This window comes from Tachysurus vachellii, chromosome 1 (genome assembly GCF_030014155.1).
Source record: "Tachysurus vachellii isolate PV-2020 chromosome 1, HZAU_Pvac_v1, whole genome shotgun sequence".
Taxonomy (NCBI): Eukaryota; Metazoa; Chordata; class Actinopteri; order Siluriformes; family Bagridae; genus Tachysurus; species Tachysurus vachellii.
The window spans coordinates 26,798,543-26,817,438 of NC_083460.1; positions in this window are offsets into that span (position 1 = coordinate 26,798,543).

The window sequence follows — 18,896 nt, forward strand, 5'->3', positions numbered from 1 at the left end:
GCTCCAACAACACAGAACCATGGAGACAAAAAGAAATTCAATAGGTTTTAATTAAAGTAGTAGTTCTAACCTTTATTTAACCAGGATTACAACTTTTAGATTAAATCGCTTTTACAAGAGAAACGACAATTTAAGGCACAACAACAATTAACATGAAAACAAATAAAAAATAAAAATACATCACAGAAACAAGACACAACATGGCTACACACAAAATTATTTACATGCTCCATATATTGAAAGTGTAAGTTATTCCTTTTGATGAGGAATTAAAGTTGTACTGCTAGACCAACACAGGGAATAAGGAGTTGAATAATGACCTCTGAACTAAGATTGTATTGTTCGTTTTGTATAGAAATAATGAATGACAAGTAGGTAGGTAACAAGCCACCTATTAATTTACAAATGAAACAGTACCACTGTAAAAGTTGTCTTCCACATTTCCTTAACATAGAAAGACCAGCGATGAGTCACAACCAGTAACAAAGCATACTGTAAGGTGCTGTAAAAAAGGGTGTCCCATTTTTTTAGTTGTTTTTAATAGATATTGCACTAGTGTGATTATAATATATTTTACTATGATGAAATATGGTTAAAATGTTGCAGACAAATAATACTTTCTGGCATTAAGAGACAAAGAAGATTTTTTTGATTTAGGAATTTAAAAAAGGATATGAGAAACTCACGTTTTTTTTTTTTTTGGTTGAGAGAGGTGTACATTGGGACCCAGATCCTGTAGGATACAACAAAGAAAGTCAGAAATGGGAGGTTTTTACTTCCAAGATTAATTTCAAGCTTTATTTCCAAGCTTGCAGGGAAAAAAGGCCACATTCATTCATTCATTCACTCATGAAAATGGTGGTTTAAATTAGGTTACTAGATTTTAAAAATGTGGAGAAATACAATTCTGAATTTGTTAGATTTGCACAAGCAGGATTTAAAAAACTTTGTGTAATGTGACAGAATTCTGCCTGAGATTGGACCAGAATTGTTAAGGTAAGATCAGTATGTAATATATACTAATAATTTAAGGAAACTTTGGTTAGTTCATGCCTACTTTTTGTTTTTATATACACATATGGATGGATAATTGAAGCACTAAACAGATACAGATGCAGAAGCACATATTGCACTGTGTTACACCACTCCTATATTCACTTTCTGGCCAAGGTAAAAACAGTTGTTTTTAACTATCCCTTCAAAATACAAGCAGACACACAGAACTCAGTGGACGGGAAAACAGTTGACATTTTTCTTATAATTCAGCCAGCTGGGATTGCAAGGATTGGAATGTTGGAATACCATCCTCTCTCTGATCAAGTGGAGATCTTAAGCTAGTCAAGCTGAACTGTAGGATTATTGGCTTTTTACAAGGTGGCCTCTCATGCTATCCAAAAGACTGTGGTCACTTCCCATGTCTACCTTTTCCAAAAAGTATTGTTATAATCCCGGAACGGATTAGCTTTATTAAAAAGATTCCTATTAACATTTCAAAGTTGTTCGCCCTGAAAGGCCAACAGGGACAAGGATAAAGCATGCCGGAAAACAGTCAACTTAGCCATAGCTCAAGCGATTGGAAACAATGACTAGTGTTGAAAAGTCTGATAGAAATTATGATAAATTTGTCTGCTAAACCTTTATATTGTTGGAAAGTCTTGGTTGCTTTCAAGTCTGCCAGCCAGCTTGCCTGGTTTAGTGATTCCCCATGTGGTCTCTGCTCTTTAACGCTTTCAAGACATTACCTAGGGTGAATTATTCCTTTTTTTAAATAGGTCGCTCAGACCAGGAGAAGCCCCAAGACAAACAGTGAAACAGGAACAAAGGAGGTGAGAGGAAGCTTGATCCATGCTGACAGACTCTAAGTCATCTTTCAACTGTCCATGTGGGTGCCCCAAGACCCTTTACAAAGGCAAGTTAGAGCTCACTGAAAGATGTTTAACACCACTGCAATACGACACAGTTCTCAGATTTAACACCACAGAGCTTCAGGTTTCAGAATATGGGGGTAATGCAATAGCACTATCTGTATCTGTTTATCAGTCTAAATATTCATATCTGTATTTGGATTTAATACTGTTTGTGCATTTTTATACAGAATAGTGCCCTGTGTGTGTGTGTGTGTGTGTGTGTGTGTGTGTGTGTGTGTGTGTGTGTGTGTGTGTGTGTGTGTGTGTGTGTGTGTGAGAGAGATAACTACTTTGCTATTTTTTCCTACTATTTTAAGAAAACATTCAAAATTCAGTGAATATTTTTGGAAGTTGTTTTGTTTCTGTTTTAAAGTCATGGACTGTAATTCAGAGAAGCATCTGCATGCCATTGAGAGGCCAGTGTACACACTTTGTTTTTCTTTCCCTCTTTTTTTTCTTTTTTTGTTTTGGTTTCCTTCAACAAACCTCCAGGTCTTTGGTCAGAGTTTTTGCTTTGACAGGTGAAGATCAACTGGAGCCATCACTATTGACCACCATGTAAGACTGAAAGGAAGAGGTCGGAAGGGGGTCACCAGCAGCTCTGTCATTCTATACCTATTCAATAATACAGCCCAGCCCCCACAAGGTCAGAGGTCATGCACAACATACCTTCCTCTCCGGAAAGTTCTCCAAACAGCAGCTAAGGATCACCAAATTGTGGTGAATAACAGTGTATACATTGAATAACACAAAACAGTGAATGAAAACAACGGCTTGAAAATGCTACAAAGGAAAACATAACACAACACTGTCCTCTTGCCCAAGTTTATTAGGGTTTTTTTTTCAGTTCTACATGATAGAATTCTTATTTTTTGATTAATGGTGCCAAATGAATGCAAGTCTCCTTTAAAAGGATGTAATAAGGTGAGCACTCAGACACGTTCATTAGCAGTGATAATAATGCCAATTGTGTCTGTCACTGTTGAAAAATTTCTTTGGAGACAGTAAAATAGACTTAACGAGGGTGTGTGAAGTGCTTTCAACTGCAATTAACGCTTAATGCTTTGCACATGAGTGAAAACAATGTTTTTTTCAGCTGCCTCATCTTAGGGCCTCCTCACTGACCAGAAATTACTACAGTCTCAGAGAAAGAGTGTTTTCTGTCAAAATGTCTATAAAATATCTAATTATTTCATTCCTGTTATTAATTCAGACATGATCTCGAAATTCTGTAGCAATCAATTCACTGATTAGGTTTTTGGGAAATATGTTCAACATGTTCTTGGGAATGCACATGCTTTAGGTTGTCATGACCACTGTGCCACATTATTCTCAACATTGGATCTCAACATTGGATCTTATTGTCTCATTTGATCAAATTAAATTGGATAAGGAATACAACAAATCCTGTCTTTCACTCTAGGAATATAACCGGTGTGCACCAGGACTGGAAATCACATCAGACACAACAAAAAAGCTGTGTGAGATGAAAGTGTGAACAAGCAGACATATATGAAGCCTGTGTGACTAGCAAACTCTATGATCATTAGCATGAATGTGTGTTAGCTGTGTGATGCATTTACATTGCATTTAACATTCTTTAATTCATAAATCCATAGTTTAAATCTGATTTTCAGAATTTAAATTATAAATAGGGGGCACGGTGGCTTAGTGGTTAGCACGTTTGCCTCACACCTCCAGGGTTGGGGGTTCGATTCCCGCATCCGCCTTGTGTGTGTGGAGTTTGCATGTTCTCCCTGTGCCTCGGGGGTTTCCTCCGGGTACTCCGGTTTCCTCCTCCAGTCCAAAGACATGCATGGTAGGTTGATTGGCATCTCTGGAAAATTGTCCGTAGTGTGTGATTGCGTGAGTGAATGAGAGTGTGTGTGCCCTGCGATGGGTTGGCACTCCGTCCAGGGTGTATCCTGCCTTGATGCCCAATGGTGCCTGAGATAGGCACAGGCTCCCCGTGACCCGAGAAGTTCGGATAAGCGGTAGAAAATGAGTGAGTGAGTAAATTATAAATAAACTAAACCATAAATAAACTATCATCAAGTACAGGCAAATATAATAACCGTCTTAGTCAGATTAGTTGAGATAAATTATGAACTTGAGTTCTGTCAGGTTCAGAATTCACAGACCATACTGACAGTGCTGGCATTATTTATTTATTTATTTATTTATTTATTTAATAGGTTTACCATTGTAACTGGGACCATTGTGCTAGAAAGATAGAAAGGATGAAAGAAAGGATGAAAGAAAGAAAGAAAGAAAGAAAGAAAGAAAGAAAGAAAGAAAGAAAGAAAGAAAGAAAGAAAGAAAGAAAGAATTAGGTCCTGCCCACTCTGGGTTTAAATCAGAATAGAAATGCAGATAAAGTTGCATTAAACCCATATTTCCAGCACTTTTTGAAAAATGTTGGAGAATTTCTCTTGGGAGACAGGCAAAAATAATTGGTCACAGATTTTTCTGTCTTTCAGGACACAAAGAGATCTCCTATTCAACCTCATGCAGCTGTCCCATTCATGAGCACACAGCGGTGCACACACACACAGTTGTCCAACAGAGGCCGTGGGTGCTTTCCCACCCCTGGACCTGACCCTCAAACCTTTCTTCTACCAACTCTAGGATCCCTCAGTCGCACTACGCTGCCCTGGGCCGTTATTAGTACAGCCTTTGATATTAGCAAAGTCATCAATTAGAGGTCCTGGGTCACTCAGAGAAATGCACCTGTTGGAGGACTTTACTTTTGGATCGATGGTTCGTACTGATGAGGGTCATGCTGGCTTGATTATATTTTGGTGGTTGAATGGCCTTCCTGAAAAGAGTTCATGGGTCATTTGGGAATAGTTAAAGTTGATCCAAGTTGTTTAACCTGAGAAGGCACTAAGGTTATTCCATCTATCTACTAACACCCTTGCACCTTGATAAATATGATACTGATAACATTTCCTATGAATCACGTGTTCATAAATGCATTAATGTGCAAAATATTTTGTCTTAAATACATAATTATATCAGAATGCTGTTGAATGCTTGATTCTAGTTGGTTAAAAGGTATTCATTAAGTTACTATAACAGCAGCTCTGACATAGTTTCAGCTGCAAGATTTATATTAATGCATTCATTGGATAGTGGATGCTCAGTCCTTTATCACAAGTCAGAAGTTACTTGAATTTTTGTGCATGAAAGACTTCAGGAAGAAGTGGAATAAGAAAAATAAAGCATTTTGTTGCATGTTGTAATTAGGGAAGATAACATATCGCACCACTCTCACTGTTTTTTTTTCCAATAACAGTACACCCGAACATCATGTATTTTTTTTTTACGTAACACAGTAAATACCGCACCACATATATAACACATTATGCCAGGTCATTACACACTTTAATTGAAGCTTTTTCCCATTCTTATAATGTATTATAACTTGCAGTAAATATATTAAACACGAGCCTGCATTTTAGTGCAATACAACAAAGTTCTTGTAAACATGTGTTATGTAACTTGACATTGTGACGCTGTCATGTCATTAGAATACTGATGCTTCTTAGAGTGCAGGTTACTGTAAATATAATAGCATTTAAGCTTTATAGCATGTTATTAATTTACTTCTAAATCATTAGGAGTATAGAATCATTGGAAGTGTTACCACTGCATTTTCTAGGTACATGTATCAGGGGATGTGGTAGCCTAGTGGTTAAGGTGTTGGGCTACCAATCGGAAGGTTGTGAGTTTGATTCCTACGTCCAACAAGCTGCCACTGCTGGGCCCCTGAGCAAGGCCCTTAACCCTCAATTGCTCAGTTGTACAAAAATGAGATAAAAAATGGAAGTCGCTCTGGATAAGGCGTCTGCTAAATGCTGTAAATATATCTAGTAAATTGGCGTCTCATAATTAATTTAAGAACTAAATTTTCAAAATGCTTTGAGAAAGAAATTCTTGTATGGTGGATGTGAAATCTTACTCATTACATAATATACTGATTTTACAATGTATACAAATTCATTATTATAGTATGTTACTATAGTGCTTTAATAAATTCTATGATCAGGTTAGTTTAAGTTCAAGGCTCTATCACTTAAAAGAAAACGACTTATTTGCTTACTTTAAATGACGCAGTAAAGAAAAATAACGCTCATCCATTTTGAATTCGGTCACTTCTTTCCTGCATGATTCTTGCTTCCTGCTTCCCCTTGCTAAACCCAGTCCTCATTGACATCTGACAGTATTCATGTCTAAATGTTCAGAAAATCACCCAGGGAGGAAGTGGAGGGGAGTCAGGGCCATACACTGCCTCTGGAAACAGTTGAAAGTAGGCTAACACATTTTCAGTGGGACCGCTTCCTGTGCTTTCTCCTGACTCTACCTTAATGGATCGCATGTGTGGAAAATGATGTATGGCCCTGAACAGAAAGCATCTGCACAGAGAGTACAAAAAGTGAGAACATCCATTTAAAAGTCATGAAGATAGCAAATGGAAGTCCACATTGTTGGGGGAAAAGGGAAAGAAGATGCGGAATGATTACTCTAGCAGTCTCAAGCAGACTTGCAGTGATGATGGCATAGCCAGGCAAGACCATCTCACGAGACCCTCTGAGAAGCCAGAGGTCAACCACCCCTTTCCTGATGTGCCATATGTTAAAGGAATTCAGCAGTGCATTGTGGGAGTTGAACCCCCACAACTCTGAAATTACTAACACATACAAATTCTGTTCTGTTTTTCTTGCTCTACACTTCTTTAAAACACTTATTTATTTAAAAAAAAAACAAGGTCAATAGCTAAAGTTTGTGAAAATTGTCTTTGTGAAACAGCGTTTCTGCTCCTTGTAAGCACAGTTTGTTTTTAGTGGGAGTGGGTGGGGTTTATGTGTGTGTTTGTGTTTGTGTGTGGGGTGGGGGGTGGGGGTGGGGGGTTAGCTCTAGTTCCTACAAATTGCTCCAAAAAAAACACCTTTTTGATAATGTTATGATGAAAGACCTCAATTTGTTTTTGTTTTAATTCGTTATTTATTTTTGATCACTTTGCTTATGGTTATTGTAGTTGAGCTGGATGTAAGTGATGGAGAATACATTCAACACTGTCATATTTTTACTATGAAACTATGAAACCTTTGTGCAACACGGACCTCACTAAAATGTTGATCCTGGTCATGACCCTGTACACTTGTATATATTTATTATATCAACTAAACTTATTTTGTACTTTAGTAATAATCACAGCCAATTAATTATCTCTAATTCTATATATATATATATATATATATATATATATATATATATATATATATATACATATATTTATATATATACACTGAGTTGGCTAAGTGTTTTTAATTACACTTATGTAGATAATAGCATAATTAATATTATACTGTGAAATATATAACTCAATACAGCGGTATGATGCTTATCTGAACAGATCCAGTGTTCATAGATGGTCTGTCAGGCAGTGTGTAGAATAAAACACACTCCAGTTTGGTGCGTACCGAATAAAGGCATAGTAGGCATAACATAAGATCCTCATGTGTCCTGGGTGTGGTGGAATGAAGATCGGTGACAGGGGCACAGATGCTGCCGGCCAACTGCTTTGGATCCAAGCATGCATGAAACATGTACTCTATATGCACACACACATAGTTGTCCTTAAACAAACAGGTGCATGTTTTACACAAAATGAATAGTAAGCATTAAACACACACACGAACACACACACACACACAGTATCTGCCTGTGCAAAATAAACAAAGTAAAACTGTTCTTTGTGGCAACGAATTCTAAGACAACACATTCATAGCAGTTCGACTTAATCACACAAACACACATGCATACAAACAGCAGTGTGGAAAATGAGCATAAGCCTGTTTCACCCATTCTCACGCCCACACAGATTCCTAACCGTAGGTGCAGTGTAGTAAGTGCAGGCTTGCCATAAGAATACCATGTGGCGCTGCACTGAGGAGTTTTAGATCTTCCCTCTATTTAAAAAAAGGAACAAAAAACTGAATAATTAAAAAGTTTATCATACACATCTCCTGGAACTTTTCCAGTATGGCATAGAAAAACAAAAAAAATGGCAGCAGACATGCATCTTTAATGAGAGAGATCAGAGGACAACCACCATTCTGACATGAAGGATTTACTACTGTAACACAAATAACCACTCTTTACAATTGTGGTGAGCAGAAAAGCATCCCAGAATGCATAACACTTTGAACCTTGAGATGGACGGGCAACATCAACAGAAGAAAGCATCTGGTTCCACTCCTTTCATCCAAGAAGATGAATTTGATGCTACAGAGGAAGATGAATATCTCAACTCATCTGTGTCTATATTAAAAAATGGGGAAATATGATGTGTTATCATATTATAAGTTACAAAAGCATCAGCATCCAATTCCAATATGCAAATATGGAACAATTCATATATTCATAGAGTCTGGGTTTCTTGATGATGGTAAATCTATAGGTGCCTCTTTCGTACTGTCTAATGAGATTTTCATGTAAAACCGCTTCATCATAAATGTATTATTGAATATTTTATCATCATGGTGCATTTAGACTTTTGCTGTGCTTCAAATCAATTAGCACAAATTCATTTGCAAGAAATGATGTTAGAGTGAAGAATTGCATTTCTGACCATTCCAACATCTTCACATTCTTTCCATTTAGCATTTCGGGCATGTGCACATAGCATCCAAAATGTTACGTAATCTTATATACACAGGCTATTTAGAAATTCCAGAAAACTCACCCAGTTAATAAACCATTTTGTTTTAGTTGTAGGGCAGAGACAACAACTGTCATGGGTATATATTATGAATTAAGTTTTTTGCTGGTTCTGACATGACTGAAGGGAAAGGACCAAACTTTTCCAGACATCACATAAATATGCCCAAAGTTACCCCATTCCTCAAGCTTAATACTATATGGATGCTTAAACTGTGAATATTATATATTAGGGCATATTTACTATATTTGTGATTCATATAACTCATATAACTTTTAGACTAAAAATGTTCTTTAGGAGTTTTTTAGATGAAGGGTTTTTAGCTTTCTTTTACTTGGAATTCTTGGTTTGACAGAAAACCTTTAGTGGTTTACTCAGGGTTCATGGTTTAATAGTCAGTTTTAATAATTTTACTCCTACATTCAGCTATCTTCTTTAGTGACATTGTGAATTCTAAGGGAATCTTTATTATGCCAAAGTTTGCCATGACATCTGCAAGTCGGATGAGTTTAGGTGAACAGGACAGCAAAGCAGTCACATTCTAGAGATGGTGAAAGGATGGAAAGGAAGTGGCTCTTAAAAGCCTGCTATAATGTAAGTGATGTTTTTCCACAAACATTCAATGTAACTAAATGGATAAAAATTGTGATGCATCAAACATTAATAAATAAAACAAATGCTATCACTGTTAATCAATGTAGGGTTATGGGAATAAAACACATTGTGTGCTGTTATAGGATTGTGTTGGATCCAGGATTGTGTTGGATCACATCACACAGGCATGGATTATTTTCCTGTAAAAGCACTGCATGTCATATGTCGTTACTTGCTTATAACTCCTGACAGTAACAATGACATCACAACACTATATCAACAGAATTTATATTTATTTCTGTCCCATGGGTAAGTTTAAAATTTACAGTTCATGTCAAGAAATAACACCGTAATGACAGGTATAGAGTTTCAAAATAGAGTTTGATTTTGATGTTTAACGTGACACATTTTGGCCATTATGTGACACAGCAGAAGTTCAATGAGCTAAACAGTCAGGTGTCATGGCAGAAATCAGCTTTGAGAATGTTGTAACAGAATGGCACTTCCTTATGTTATGTCAGTTTGACATCAAAATTGAAAAGAATAATTGGAGGGAGGTATTGGTGGCTTCATGCACAGAGCTTGCATGTGCTTTGGTGTTTTCCCAAAGTACTTTGGGTACTTTGGTCCCACAGAACAAAAATACATTGTAGGCCAAGTTTCATCTCTAAATTGTTCATAGTGTGTAAATGGGAGTGTGTAAGTGAGTGTAAGTCTGTGTGCTTGTGCCCTGAGATAGGTTGACATCTCATCCAAGGTGGCCACTGGTTGTGCCCTGTGTAGTAAAAGCAGTACATAAAATACTACCTTCCATCCCGGAAGAGATACAGAACCATCTGTACCAGAACCAGCAGGTCCCGGACCAGTTTTTTCCCCACAACCATAAACCTACTGAACTCTACACTACACCACTAGGACACAGATGTCTCACTAATACATCTTCTCTTCAAAATTATAAATGTATATAACTAGTTTACTTACATATATGTACAGTATATTGTCTGTACATACACTGTATATTATCTTGGTTACTGTTGGACATACAATGTACATAACGCACACATTTGCACAGATGCATATAATTATCTTATTTTTTTACACATATTGTTCTGTATATACAACTAGCACTATCTATCTATCTATCTATCTATCTATCTATCTATCTATCTATCTATCTATCTATCTAAAATAGATTGATGGTCTTGGTGAATCTTGTTGGAATACGTCTTAATAAATGTTAATTCATATCATATCAGTTGACATAAAGAGCTTATGTAGCACCATAAATAAATGAAGCAGGTTTGAATGTTGAACCTGTTGTATGTAAGGAAGGGTAAACACTGCAAATTAACCTTCTAATATACAACCTAAAAAACAAATAATGACACACTATTTGACTCTGTTTTGCATTACAAAGCCTCCGTGAATCCCACTTTTTCCTGCTGCTTGATATTCACCATAGGCTTAATCTTTCTCTGAGGTTGTGCCACAGAGGAGCTTTTGTAGATGAGGATGCCCGCATGGTTCAAATTATGACCTGGGTGCATGGAGGATTTTATTTGCCTATCAGGTGGTATCAGGGGGTGAACCCTAAAATCTGACAAATTGCCGAAAATTGCAGACATGCACTCGTTCCTGTTTGGACGCTCTTGGTCCATCTGGATGTGATTTCAGCACAAAGGATCCTCTGCAAAGCATGCACTCCCCTCACCAACCCACCCCCAAATATCCACTTCTGTGTTCCCCTACATTTCTCCAATGACCTACAAGAACTACAGAAAAGATGCTCTTCGCTATTTCTCCCTCTCCATTCCTCTGTCTATTTGTCTCTGTAGGGGACATTGGTGTAATGGTGGGATGCTTGGCAGATGTCTGACTTGGAGTATTCATCCATGTTCTCTTTAGTGGATTTGAACTAAAGACCTGGGGGTGAAAGTAGCATCATGAGAGTGTTGCACATTTCAATCGGTAACTTGAAGCAGTGGAGATAAAAGATGTGTAGATAAATTCAGTGTGCTTGGCCACACATGGGCCATGCACAAACAATTAGGGCTTCAAAAGGCCCAGACTCCACTGACAGGCTGATGGAGGGTGCAAGGCTCCATTAGATATCACTGCTAAATAACTGACTTATGCACTGCATACTACATGTTCATGTTCCTGCATTCTGATCATAACTCTTACTTATATATGTATCATCATTGCAAAAAAATACAGATACTATTTATGACCTGTGGCTCAATGATTAAGGCTCTGGTTTACTGATCAGATGGAAGGATTCAAATCCCTGTGCCAAACTGCCATTTTTCGGGCCCTTAAACGAGGCCCTTAACCTCCTTTGCTTCAGGGGTGCTGTATCATAGCTGACCCTATGGTCTAAACCCAAATACATACGCTTGGATATGCGAAGAATGAGGTTTACTGTGCTGTAATGTATATACAACACATAAAGGTTCTTTTATGAAAACTACTAGTTTCCTAAAAATAAACCTTCTATCACCCTCAGCAACTTCAAGGAGATTTCGAGATCAACAAAATGGACCACTAGAACTTTTACATTTATATTTGGCATTTGGCAGATGCCTTTATCCAAGCAGACCTACAGAAAAGCTTTAAAGTCTGTATCAATGAATACATGAATATGGTTCAATATTATCAGTCTAACAACTCTGCTGGGACGAAAATTGCGGTCACTCTGTCACAGAAACAATGTCCGATTGTGTTTTACAGGAAAATTAAAAAATCTTGTTGCATGATATCATTCAGTTTATTGTCCACAGTGCAGTCTGCTGTGAGATATGCAGCTTATTCAACTTTTAGCACTTTAACAGTATGATTACAAGCTGTTTTTGTGCTTCAATAGAGTTCTAACACCAGTGCTACCTGTTCAAATAGTTCACATACAAATGTGACCAATGAAAGCAAACCGGAAGACCCAGTAAAGGCTGCTCGCCGCCCCATTTCACTCAGCCAGCACAGCTGCTTAACTTCTCAGGTTACAGATTTGTTCATTCAGCTTCCTGCCTTTCTCCCTTCACACACCCCCACCTCCACACATGCACTCCACTGACAACCATGATGTCACCTGTGGGCTCTACTTGCCTTCATTTTTGCACAATTACTGTTCATTAAAAAGGTGCATACTCTTGGTTTGCATTTATCTGCATTTACGTTACAGCTGATTTAGTTTGGGTTTCGTCACTTTTGTGTTTCTTTTGTGTTCTGAGCAGGACAGCATTCAGTCTTTGATCGAATCTGGGCCTCAGCCCTCTGTACGTTCTAGTGCTTTTGCAATTATACATCCAGGTTTACAGAGTAATCTGTATTTAACCTACATAATTGTCTGATGGTTAGCATTTGGCAGACTACAAGGGCTTGAGATTTGACACATTTAATTGTTCACCATCTGCTTTTAGAAGAATTACAAGTAATAATGTCACACAGCTCAGATCTATGTCTTTTCCTTTTCCCCACACACATCCCTAACAGTTTAGCCAATTTTTCCACACTTATCACACTACACCATATTTGCTTTAGGTAAACACCAGTCCCACCAGTCCCTCTGGTTTCACTGGTTTTCTTCTGTCAATACCAGAATGCCATCAGGGATTTTTTTTATTGTTTTGCCCAGATATGCTTGATTTGGTTGCAGCTTTTTTTTTTTTGGTAAATTATTTAAATTGGTGAAATTACAAGCACAGGGTTTTTGCTTGTTAAAAGAAAAACCCTGTGCTTGTAATTTCACCAATTTAAATAATTTTCCACACAAAAAGCACAAAAAACCTCGAAAGAAAAAACAACTGTAATTTACATCACAAATTAAAAAAAAAGCTGCAACCAAATCAATCACGCCTTCTTCGATCCAGGTGTCAATTCAACATGATTACAATTACATGATTTCTGCAATTGCAAAATTACAAAATCTTGGAAGGGTTGAATTTTGTCCAGTTCTGACTAGACACTGCAGTCTGTTGTTGTTATAAGGACGTTCCCTTTGCTAATATTTAAGGAATAAAACACTTAAGGTGTTCTGTTATAGAAACGAATCAATAACAGGGTGGTGTGAAGCATGTGTTACCATGCGGAAGATTACTTTCTGATTACTTTCCAATAACAGCATGCCTAAAATGTATTGTTCCTATTACATCACTACAAGTTTTCTTTTAATTAAAGAATGACGTTGTCCCTGTTAACGGATACATTTCTGGCATTCACCCTAATCCAGTGTGACTTACATCTTAATTTCAATTTATACAAGTGAGGGTTAAAGGCTTTGCTCAGGGGCCCAGCAGTGTCAGCTTGGTGGACCCGGGATTCAAACTCATGACCTTCCGAGCTATAGTTGAACACCTTAACCACTGAGCTACCACATCCCACAGTTATTATTTTGGAGCTGTTTTGGCTAGCAAGCTATGCTTTGGAATTATTTAAGCCTAACTGGGACTTTGGAGCTCAGTAGTTAAGATGTTGGACTATTAATCAGGTTGTACCAAGCTTCCACAGCTGTGCCCTTAACCACTCACTTTCTAGTAAATGTAAATGAGATAAATGTAAATCACCCAGGATGAGGGTGTCTGCCAAATGCCATAAATGTATAATAACATTAGAGAAAACCCCACAGGGGCATGCACACTTGGGGCACATGAGGCTGTAATTTGGTACATCAGGATATGAAGTGGCTATGGTTCAGATTTGGGGCAGGTCTGTTTATCCAAGCCATATCTTGATCAAACGTACCAGATTACAGCCACATGTGGTCCGAGTGTCCTGTGACTGTACATTCCAAATTGCCAGATAGCTCTCTATTGGCTCACACAAACAAATATATGTGTTATGTGGCCCAGATATAAAACACACGTGTTACTGTATATAACTGAAGAAAAAAGATTATTACTTAAAAATGAACAGGTGTTATTAAAGGCGAAGTGTTACTGTCGTCAGCATATAGCTTTCTCAATGGGGTTGTCTACAGGCTTGCTGTATATAACCCTCAGGTCCATTACATTCTGAACTACAAAATAGTCATCTGATTATGTGTCAGTGCTACTTATCACAGTTCAATTAAAGTAAAAGAAATGCAAATCCTGATGGTACTATATTCAACTTTCGACAAATGCATCCTTAAAACCCAGTTTGAGCTATCATTGTGCACAATTAAGGATGAACCTCCATGCTCAATAAAAGACAATTTAAACCAAAACATTACAGTAGAAATCTGCACATGAAGTCGCTGCTATCCCACTGCTGCTCTGCACCAAAAAAGGAACTGCCTCATACAGACCGCTTTGTCATTTTATAGCCAGTGAGAAAAACACATGGACACATAAACTGGCATTGTTGCAAACACTTTTCTGCAGCTGTGCTCTTGCATACCACTCCACAGCAAGAGCGTGACACAATTTTCCATTCTCATCACGCAACAAACGCAAACTCGTAACAATAGTAGAGCTGTTCTCCGAGCACGAGAGAGAGAGAGAGAGAGAGAGAGAGAGAGAGAGAGAGAGAGAGAGAGAGAGAGAGAAAATACACCCTACACCTGCTGTACGCAGTAAGAGCAAAGAACAACTGGAGACATGGTGTATTTGTGTATGGTGTGTGTGCATGCCCAGAAATGAAAATGCACTCTGCTCATTTTAACCCTCTCCTGAAAGCCAGGTTGTCGCCATTGGGGCTTTAGATAGTCACTGAGAGAGAGGTATGGAAACTATGTGTCTGACAGTAGAGCAGAGATTAAAAGGCTCCTAGTGGGCTTGGTCCATTAAAACCTGTGGAGCCACGATGCCACAGTCTGGACTCTTCTGTATTTGAAAAGTAAACCATTCTGACAGTGCCAGTCAGTCAGTGCTTAGATAGCAGTAGTGTTGTTAGAGAGTGATAGACACAAACATTAATACATAATGTGACTACCATACTGTAGGTGTTAATGACTGTGTCCATCACTCTCTATCATTCTCTTGAGAGTATTTCTATATTCAAGTACAGGAATATCTGTTAGTTTTGACCTTGTAAGGACATTTAGCTAGCCCCTATTCTTCTTCCTTTTTTTTTTTCTAAAAATGACAGTATTTATTTTTTTTTTTTTACAGTACTAAGAAAATTGTGGTTAGATTTAGATGTAGGTATAGCATTAATTAGCTGCATTAATAATTGATCGAGTGGAAGGTCCTCACATGGATATTAGGACAGTGTGTGTGTGTGTGTGTGTGTGTGTGTGTGTGTGTGTGTGTGTGTGTGTGTGTGCAACCAAGTGTGCTCATGAGAGCACAAGAAGGAGGATTACTTGTTGAAATAGCAATGGATCAACTCAAAGACAACATTGGCTTGATTTGTAAGCGCCTCCATTGGAATGAAAGGCCAGTGCAGCTGTCTATTTGGACAGCTGTTCATTTTCAACATATTTGACCAAAATGAAAAGGAATCCGAACAAAGTTAGAACAGACTCTTGCCTCCATTGAGATGACTTTTAAAAATGTAATTGTTCTTTCGGGCCAAGTTAATGCATGTTCAAGTAATCCTACCATATTAACACATAGAGACTGTGGCTGATTCTTCACATTATAAATTATATTATATTGATGTGTACATGTATGTGGATGGGTGCAACCAGCAAAGAAAGGCCCGGAAATGTGTCCCCACTGCACAGAGTTGTCATTCATTTGTCATAAAACTTCACATACCCATATTAAGAGTATAGCCTTGGCATACATTCACTCTGAAAATATGGGGCTCTGGCCAAGGGCGAGTCATATTGTTAGCGTGTGTGTGTGTGTGTGTGTGAGTGTGTGTGTGCGCACATGTGTGTGAGAGTGAGTATGTGTGCGTGTGTTTGTGTGCATGCATGTGAAAGTGTTTGCATTTTCCTCCTAATCTCCCTTCCATAACATCCAGGAATCAGAGAACATCTCTCAACTAGACACTAATCAAAGTGCCGATTCTTTAAAAGACAGCTGTTGTCATGTGTGTTAATTCAGAGCTATCTCCCTATGCAAAGCCTCGCCTCACATAGTCGCTCGGTGTGATCAGCCCAGAAACCAGGGTTAATTTTGCTCTCTCGTCCATGGTAAGTGACATTTGTTTTTTGCCAGTCGATTTGCACCTTTGATATTTTTATACCAATTTATATATTATTCAATTATTTCAATTATTACTTTTTTATGCCTATATATAATGGTATTTGGTTATTTATTTCAACTTTTTTGTAAATTTTTTTGTATAGCTTAATCTGAAAAGTAGTGCTTTCTAAAGTAAGCTCTTTAAAGCAGCTGTGTGTAAATTTGAACTGCTTTTTTGTCATGTGTTTCTGTTTTATCATTTGAATGACTCCCTGTTGTCAAATTTAATGATGCCATGAACATGACCATATGTGCAAAAAACAACCTTTTAATAATTCCAGTGGTATTCAATTTATAATTTTAAAACTAATTAAACATCAGTACATAACATATGTTCTTTTTTGAGGAGAATTTTCCAGGAATTAACAGTTTACTTAGTCTCTAATTGTTCTCTGTTCTCCTAATTTTTGAAGAAATTTCACAACAGTTTGATCTAAAACCAAACCTGAATCCAATTAAGATAATGAATGGATCACTGTAACAATTCAGCAATCAGTATGATATATTAAAAAGTTAGATTTATAGTTATAACATTCGGAATAAAATTCCTTGGACACCGAGAACTCACGTCCAATGGTGACTTTTCTTTAGTGGAATTTAACAGAGAAGAAATTCGTCCTCTTTCTGACACTGTACAGATTCCAGAGAAAAAACACCTTGATCCACCTTCATACTATATGCAACTGATCATCAGAAGATGGGGTAGTTCTGAGGGCTACATTATGTCCTGAAATTTTGGCCCAGTAAAAACGAGAATCTGAGAGTGAGGTCACATTTGATTCCAGGGATTTATTGAGCCATTGTGTGCTCCCACACACCGGACTGCAACAGCTGAAGGGCTTGAAATGAGATCCTGAGCAGGTGCTTGAGTGGGAGAGAAGGGAATTTAGGAGCATTTGTCCTGCTTCTCTTCCTGCCTCCTTCATCTCAACTCTTGTCCCTTACCATTAGCATGGAAAAACTGAAGGATTTAAATGGAAAAAAGAGAACCAATAAAAGTTATCTAAAAAAAATGCCAGTGTAAGCCAAATACAAATGTAAGAAAAAGAAGCAATGAATAATAAGAAGAAACTATTTTATTGTATTTAAAAAATTGTTGCATAAAATAAAATGAAATAATGTAAGTCTCTCTGGATAAGGGCATCTGCCAAATGCTGTAAATGTAATGAACTGACAGGAGTTCAGTCATGGTCGACGTATGAATATGACAGGAACATTATTCTACTTCCTATAAGGAAAGTTGAGACATTGACAACAATTATAATAATAAGTAAGTAGGTTTTACACAAGGATAATAAATAAGGAAGGAAGGAATCAAACATGACAGGGTCCCTGAGCCTGAAGAATTTTCTGTGGTGGAAGATATAACAAATAACAAGTGTGACACTGGAGACTCCTTCTATAAATGTCTTCTTACAAAAAGCTTCACCGTACAGTATCATTATCAGACAGAATTTTACCTTTATATATATATATATATACATATATATAGCCTTAGATTAGATGAACTGTCCCCCTTTCAACCTTTCAATTTCCTGTGAATAAGATCATACTATAGAAACAATAATATATTAGTAGAAACACATATATATATTTTTGGTGTGCTGTGGTATTTGCCACAAAGAAGCCTGCTTTCAGTCCTGTAAGCTGTGAGATGTTGCCTCCAAGGATCTGAGTTGGTTTTTTTTTGCAGTGGGACAAAGAGCATTATTCTGCAGATATATTATGTAAACATAAAGAGAAAGAAGCCAATAATGTTGCCATGATGGGGTATTTGGTCTGCAACAATGAACAAACTCCCATATAAATGACAAGACATGAGATTTCTCAGCAGAACTTTACCCACAGCATCCTACTGCCTCTTCTGGCTTGTCTTCCTCCTAGAGTACATCTTGCTGCACAATGCACACACACCCAGCCATGCAGCCTTACTGTACATGCAGCATGCTGTGATGCACTGTGTGTTCTGTCGTCTTTCTATTATAGCCGGTATTAATTATTTTTAGCGATTTGATGCCTCTGTGGGATCAGACTACAAGATCTAGTCTTCACTTCCAGCATGCATCAATGAACCTTGAGCAGATAATGACCCTGCAACTTCATATTGGGAACAACCCACAAGACCTGCCCAGTTGTCTAGCCATCACAGATTGTCCATTGTAAAAGTCACTCAGATTCATGTGCCCGCCATTTTTCCTCCTTCCAACACATTGACTATGAGAAGGCACTGTTCACTGCCTACTATATCCCAACACCTGACAAGTGCCATTGTAACAAGATAATCAATGTTATTCACATCACCTGTCAGTGGTTTTAATGTTATGGCTGTAATGTTTTAGCAAAGCAAACCCAGCTCACTATCTTCTGCACTGAGGTATAGACATAGGGAGTGAGGCTTCATGGTTTTTGTTGACCTGGGCTATTGTTTTGTGAGAAAAGATCAAAGGTTTTACCCTTTTATCTCTTGTTTCCTGACACCACCTTCCCTTGGCAAAGGCAGGAGACCCTGTGACCCTGAATCTAAGGTTACATGTGACCTTTTGGATTGGAAAAGAA